At 34.9% G+C, this 7358-nt stretch overlaps 1 long non-coding RNA gene across 1 annotated transcript; it reads right to left on the reverse strand.

The window, feature by feature from the left end:
* Positions 1-1383: 1383 nt before the first annotated feature.
* LOC132091858 (uncharacterized) lies at positions 1384-2164 on the reverse strand. Its single transcript, XR_009422149.1, has 4 exons — positions 2056-2164; positions 1869-1940; positions 1705-1795; positions 1384-1535 (listed from the first exon to the last, which is right to left on the reverse strand). It is a non-coding gene; the product is annotated as an uncharacterized LOC132091858 (long non-coding RNA).
* Between the last annotated feature and the right edge of the window lie 5194 nt (positions 2165-7358).

The raw sequence follows: 7358 nt of genomic DNA on the forward strand, positions 1-7358 counted from the left end.
CTGCTCTTGGCTTGAGTCATTAATAAGAGCAGCGTACTGTACTGAGAGATGCAGTGCCTAATGCAATTTATGAAGCTAAAAACAAAATCTAAATGAAAAGAGATGGGTCTCATCATCCTGTGTGTCAGGTCTGCATAAGGAGGGGTGCCTCATATCCTGTGTTGCCAGATTGTGCTTGCATGTGTATGGCTTTGTTGCATATTTCTTGGCCACATTAAAAAGTCAGTGACGTGACATCTGCTATTTGTGCTTTTGGCACATTCTGTGCCTCGTCATGCTCGGAAATGTCATTGGACTGCCTGTTTTTGTTCCATTGAATGCTTCTCTATATCTGGTGCCTGGAGACAAACAATTGTGCAACACTTTGAGTGCTCTTTGAGAATATTCTCACTGCCTTTGTTCTCTGAAACTAAGACAAAATAGAAAAAAAAAAACATTTAAACTTTGATTTAATGTCGCAAACTAAAAAACATAAAGTATTATTTTATCTGAATTTAGTAAAATAACTTAATCATAAACATTATGCATAGTGCTAACAACTTATTAAACTTAATTTATTATAACAACATTAAGACACTAATAAAAGGTTAATGATTTTTTTATAGTCAACAATATATTTGTGACCCTGGACCACAAAACCATTCTTAAGGGTCAATGTTTTTAGATTTATACACAATCTCAAAGCTGAATAAATGTCCTAATGATTTTTGGAATAAAAGAAAAATCAATAATGACCCATACAATATATTTTTGGCTATTGCTACAAATATATCCCAGCGACTTAAGACTGGTTTTGTGTCCCAGGGTCACATTTATGATTTTATCCATACTGAGGTTCTTTTTTAAGCTGACTAACAAGCTAGATAAGACCCTTATTCATCGTCTGGTATCGTTTAAAGCCCTTTGAAGCTGCACTGAAACTGTCATTTGGACCTTGAACCGTTTGGGTCCTATTGGAGACCATAACATAGGGAAAAATCCTGGAATGTTTTCATCAAAAACCTTAATTTCTTTTCAACTGAAGAAAGAAAGACATGGACATCTTGGATGACATGGGGGTGAGTAAATTATCAGCAAAAGTTTTTTTTAAACTGAACTAATCCTTTAAATCTACTTATGTACATTGACAACGCAGCCCTAATCACAATCATAATTTGTTGGAAAACATTGTATTTAAGTTTCCTATTGATTTATCATAGAACTTGAAGTTAATGACTGAATGCATGGTGATGAAACCTATCATTCAATCTATTTTATAGCGTCAGTTTCCTTCATCGTATGAAACTGCTCACCTGGACATGAACCTGAGCTCGGCTGATTAAGATTAGTGTCTCCTGTCCATCTTTCTTTTGCAAAACTTGAATAATACCACTTCTTACCTCTTATTGAATCTTTGGGTGCAGACTTAATTGAAGTCTCCTCGTTTAAACAGGGTGTGATGTTTAGGGAAACCAAAGAATACAGGCGCCATCATTTCTGCCAGAAGACTCACAGGGGGGCAACGAAGCTTTCATTGTGGACTGGCTAGATCCCTTCTGCATTCAGAAAGAAAACAAAAAGGGCATACACCATAAATAATAATAACTGACAAAAATAATGAGACAAGAAATTAAAGTAACAAGAAAATAAGTGCAAAACAAGTTTCCCTGTGTTGCAGTGTAGCTGAATGTTTTTCAACAATTTGATTTACGGTAAAACACATACCAAATATTTCCAGCCAAGGTTTGATTCAATCTTCAGCATGCTTTTCCTGCCATTGTCTTGAAACTGTTTCACCTGTCACTCTCATTTGATGCTGTTTACGAAAACAAAACAGCAATATTGTAAAGGGACAAAGGAAAATTAATTTAAAAAATAATAATTATGACCTGAAATCTCACCATTTCCTGAGAGTCACAAGTCCTTTGAGTATCCTTATGGTTTCTGCTCAAATTCAGTGTCTGAAAAGGGCAGGAACAAAACAAACCTTTTTAATCATAATAAAGACAAAAATAAGATTTAGAGACAACAGAGAAATGTGTAAAATATCTTCTAGAATCTGTTTACTTTACTAACCTTGAAAGAGACTCTCGGGTCTTAGCTGTGTCACCACCCCTTAAACCTTAAACACATGCATCAGAAAACCACTGCAACAAAATCTCAGATGTCCTTCACTGACATTTTTATTTTCTTGAACATATTTTGACCTCCACACACTTGCTGCAAAGCAGGAGGATCCTTGGAATGAAATACAAGTGTAAAAGAATTAACTGTAAAACCCCCTTTACCATTCAAATGTGTCTTAAAATAGTGAAAGTGCAGACATTTAATATAGCATATCCTTGCATTAGCTTAGGTTCTGGGCAGTTGTACTGATTTTCAACTCACCACAAACAATGATACATGGTGTCACAGGCAGGCTTTCCACATGGACCTCTTTTGCCAGACATGTTTCATCAACAGTGGAAGAGGGTCTCCTCTTTTTCATCGAAATAGGAGAGAAGGAGGAGCATCATATCTTTCACGTCTTCTGAGCAGCCCTTCAGCTGTCCCCTCTGCATTCGAAGCTTTATGACAGCCTCCAAGACACGCTTGCTCTTGTCTGCACAAGTGTTTTACAGAAAGTGTAACAAGCTATGGAAATTAAATGAGAGATTATATATTTTTTAGTAAGCTTTCCCACATCTTTCAACATAGCTTTTGATGTTCATTAATGCTTTTTTGTGCTGTTGTTGTAAGTAGATGATTCATCAGTACTTCATGACACTATAAAGCATCAAAACAATATTCATTGTTTGAATTTCATATTTTAGAACACTTAATTTTAAAGCTGAGGCTATATAACAAACATGAATCTTAAATTAAGTAAAATAAGCTTTTACCTTTAGTTTTTTCTGACTCGAAATAATAGAGCATGTCATCATTTTTATTGTTTACATCCCTTTGTTTTGCTATTTTACATTGGCATTGACCTAGACTGATTAGAGATTCATCCACTATATTTCACTAGTGTTTCCACTGCATTAAAATTCATTTTCCCACTTAATTGTAAAATAATTGTAAAAGATTTGACTGTTGGGCAAATTCAACAGTGGCACTTGTGATAAATACTTTAGACAAAGGGCATGCTTGGGTTTGTGCAGTATTATTTCAGTGTCTTTCCCATATTGATGATGATATAAAATACCCAGCCAACAACATACCTGTGACTAAGGTATCTACAAACCTGTATATCATACAATCTGACATACACTGTATGCTACAGTTTTGCCATGGCTGCTACTTGAACTCTCCAATCTGAAAATAAACAATTTTCATAGGCTGAAAATTGTACATTTTGAAGGAGGCTTAGGACAGGGAAGAGTCTATATTGTTCTCTGCCCTTCAATAGGATGATACGTAATCAAATTCATCTCAAACATTCTGTATATATTATTATATTATAACTTTTTTTTTACTGCAAATATACGTAAAAAGCTATGGAAAGTTGCATTTTTTATTTAAAATTTCTGTATAATTGACAAATACATTAGTTTTTTTCTACCATGATTTTGGTAAGAAAATATGTTGTCTACTGTAAAATTTAGGGTTACAAAACCAGTATACCGTATTGTCTTTTCCAGATTCCACATTTTTTTCACTGTATATTCCTGGCAACCACAGCTGCCGGTATTTTACCGTAAATTTGACAGTTTTTTTTTAACAGTGTAGATGTTCACTGCAGTCTGATCCACTTAAAAGATTTTTTACCCCACTGGCAAAACATTGCAGGTTTCACGGCAAAACAATGTCCCACATTGATTATAAAAATTGCATGTCCTTAGGTCTTTATAGCAAATATCATACATGAGTTAAAATGTAGCAGGTCTGTGGAATGAAAAAGTAGCTTAGAGAGGTTGTTGAGCATGTGATGTGTTCAGACAGAGAGAGATAGCTGTGCGCAGAGGTCTGACCAAGGCCATGGCTTTGAGTTCACATGGGAGAGAGAGGAGAAACAGCATGCACACGGCATGAAAGAATGAAAAAACAGAGTGAGAAAGAGACAGAGAATGATATAAAAAGGCAGAGAGCTAATGACAAACGATGGGAGACTTAGATGAATGGAGAGAGACTCAGGAGGAAAGAGATATATTGTCTGTGTTATCACAAGGTCAGGGCTTAAGCTGTGGGGTACTTATTCTATCACAGAGAGCATGCTCAGAGAATGCTCCAGAAAATGGATCCTGAATTTATCCTCAGCATCAACACAGACACTATAATGTTTGTGGGATTTGACCATTTCCTGAAGCCAAAGGTACAGCAATTCTCTAGACAGTTCTAAGAATACTTCTGAATACTTCTAAGACAATACTTCATTAGAAAATGAAAATTATTTCATTATTCGCTTACCCTGTTGTTAATAAAAAAAAATTTTTTTTTTTTACTTTTGTTTTTTCATCAATGAAATACAAATGGATTTTGAATCTCGTACTTGTCAGAGCTGCCCAAGTATCGCTAAGGTAGTTTATAAAACTTTTATGAAGTCATTAGTTGTGTGTGAGAAAATGCTCTCCTTCCCCTCTAGTGTGCCATTGAGTCAGTAAGGGAACAAATCATTCAGACTGGTTTGGTTTCCTTGAAGAAATTCAACAAAAGAATGATTTAATAAATGTTCCAAAAAAATAATATTAATAATAATTTATATATATATATATATATATATATATATATATATATATATATATATATATATATATATATATATAATAGTGTTACAAAACATTTCTATTTCATATGAATGTTGTTCTTATAAATATTCCACTCGTTGAAGATTCCTGAAAATGTACCACAGTTTCAACAAAACAAAACACTGACAATAAGAAATGTTTCTCGAGCACCAAATCTGCTAATCTGGATGATTTCTGATGGATCATGTGACACTAGAGACTGGAGTAATAGCTTACCATAACAGGAATAAATAAAATTTTAATATATATTCAAATAGAAAACAATTATTATAAATTGTAATTACATTTCACAATATCACTGTTTTATTGTATCAGCCTTTGTGAGCTTACGAGACTTCCTTAAAAAAAATATTACTGCCCCCAAAATTCTGAATTGTAGTGTATATACAATACAAAAATTTTACTTCCTTTTGGAGCCCTATAGAAGCCTGATGATGATATGAGATAATGTTAATGCATGGACATTTTGGATGAGTTACTTTATATCTCTTTAACTGAATTCACACACACATTAAGGCAGAACAGTTTATTCTTCAACTCAACCCAGGATTAGGAAAACACACACACACACACACACTAATGCTAAATCTCATTCCATGTTCTCACCAAGCTATTTAAAGATTATTTTGTTTTCTGCCAGTTTAATCAGGTAGCGACAGCCCTTGGGTGGTGCTCTAATCCTTAACTAAGACAGTTAAAGTGCAGGCAGAACTCCACAATTGCTGCCGTCAGTCATCTTTTCCTCCCTGTTACTGCTCTTGTGGGAGATATGGCTACATTTATCATACAATCATTATCATTCAATTTAGACAGGTGTTCTGCCTGCGGTACCTGTGGTGCAAAACAATGCGTAAATGTAGACAAATTTACAAACACACTTTTCCCTCCATTTCCCTTCCCTCCCCAAAAAATCCCCTCCGTTGCTCTCCAATAGACTGCATTTATTTTGCAGTTCAGGGGACAAAAGCAGCTGACAATTATAAACTTGATTAAAACACATTTATGCAAATCAGATGTGAGCGGCCCATGTAGCTCTGAGCAGTCTACTGGCACAAACCCACTCAGACTCTCTCAATCACAATTACCTTCCAGTGACGCCTACAATACTGATTAGACTAGAAGAACAATAGCTACAGCATACTTAAACGCAACAAACAGATGTTATCAAATATTCAAGAGGTAACACAACATCATTTGCCTTCCCCTCATTTCCCTCTACGCCTCTGTCGTTTTTCATCTTTCTTTCTTTTGAGATTCATTGTGGCAGGATCGATCCCAGTGCTTTTCCTGATTAGCATTAGCATGTTGCTTTGCTTTAGCATGCTGAGATAATATGGCAGCTGAGTGAGAAAAAGTCCTTTGCCCTTCAAAAGAAGTTAAAGACATTGTTTGACAGCTATATCAATTCATTCACCTCAGTTTGTCGGCTTATTTTCCAATAACCTTCTAAAATACTGATCAGCAATGCTAAAAATGACTTAAACCGGCCTAAGGTTTTGCCACTCAGGTCAAGCTGTTGTGTTTCGATGGTTTTAGTGAAGACTAGATTTATATTCTGGCTAAACCTGACCAGCAAACCACTTTTAGTTTTTAATTATTATTATTTGTATTTATTTTTTCAAGCAAGGAAATCATTTTCTTTTGGTAACTGCTACTTCTGTCATCATTCACTAACCATTGTGTGATTCCCATTCTATATGATCTTCTGTGCAGGTATTTAAAAAAAAAAAAAAAAAAACAGTGGAATTGTGGAATTGGTTAAATTATCCCTTTGAATGAAAAACAATGGAACCAGAGACACATTATACATTCAACTTTAGAGTAAAAAAATGCACAGCACTATATAATTAAAGGGGTAATGAACTGCCTTTTTTAATTATTTTGTACTGTTCTCTGAGGTCCACTTATAATGTCATCAAGATTTTTACAAGATTTCTAGTCTCAGAAGTAAACTCCCACTGCTATGATTGGATAACAGTTGTGTATGTTTGACAGCCTACATCATTCATAGATGAATGCTGCTGTGATTTATGGTAAAAAAATAATAATGCATAAATACTCACTAGGCTACATATAAAATCTGTAATAACAGATAAAGCAATAGTGACCATGATAAAAGCAGTTACTCACACTTGTGTGGTGCGACATTACTGTCAGTAATCCAATATAGTCAGCACAGCATCCTCATTTAGTTTCAATCTTTCTGAAAATCCTGCATCGAATTGTGCCTTGTTTGTAAATGAATCCACTGTAAAAGCAAACAAAGAGCAGAGTTCTTACTGACTTGATCTGGAACTTCATTAAAGATAAATGAATTCCCTCTTTCCTAACACTGGGATCTGAAGGAAGGTGATGTAAAGACTGTTTTTCCACAACTTGGCAGTGTATTGTTGTCTTCTGAGCATCTTTATCGTTTGATTTCTTTTGCGGAGGTGGAGTTTAGCCACACTATTACGTCATAAAGTGACACATTCCACAACCTGTCATTTTGGCAGACTGGCTTCAGTATTAGCTGTTTTTAGACTAACAAGGGAGTTTTGAGTTCTGAAACTTACAGGATGTTTTTATAGTACGATGACCTCTTATATGTCAAAAGATCAAGGGAATTTAGTTTTCTTAGTTCATGAACCCTTTAATGTGGTTCTCCTAAGA

The sequence above is a fragment of the Carassius carassius genome, chromosome 18, assembly GCF_963082965.1.
Source record: "Carassius carassius chromosome 18, fCarCar2.1, whole genome shotgun sequence".
Lineage (NCBI taxonomy): Eukaryota > Metazoa > Chordata > Actinopteri > Cypriniformes > Cyprinidae > Carassius > Carassius carassius.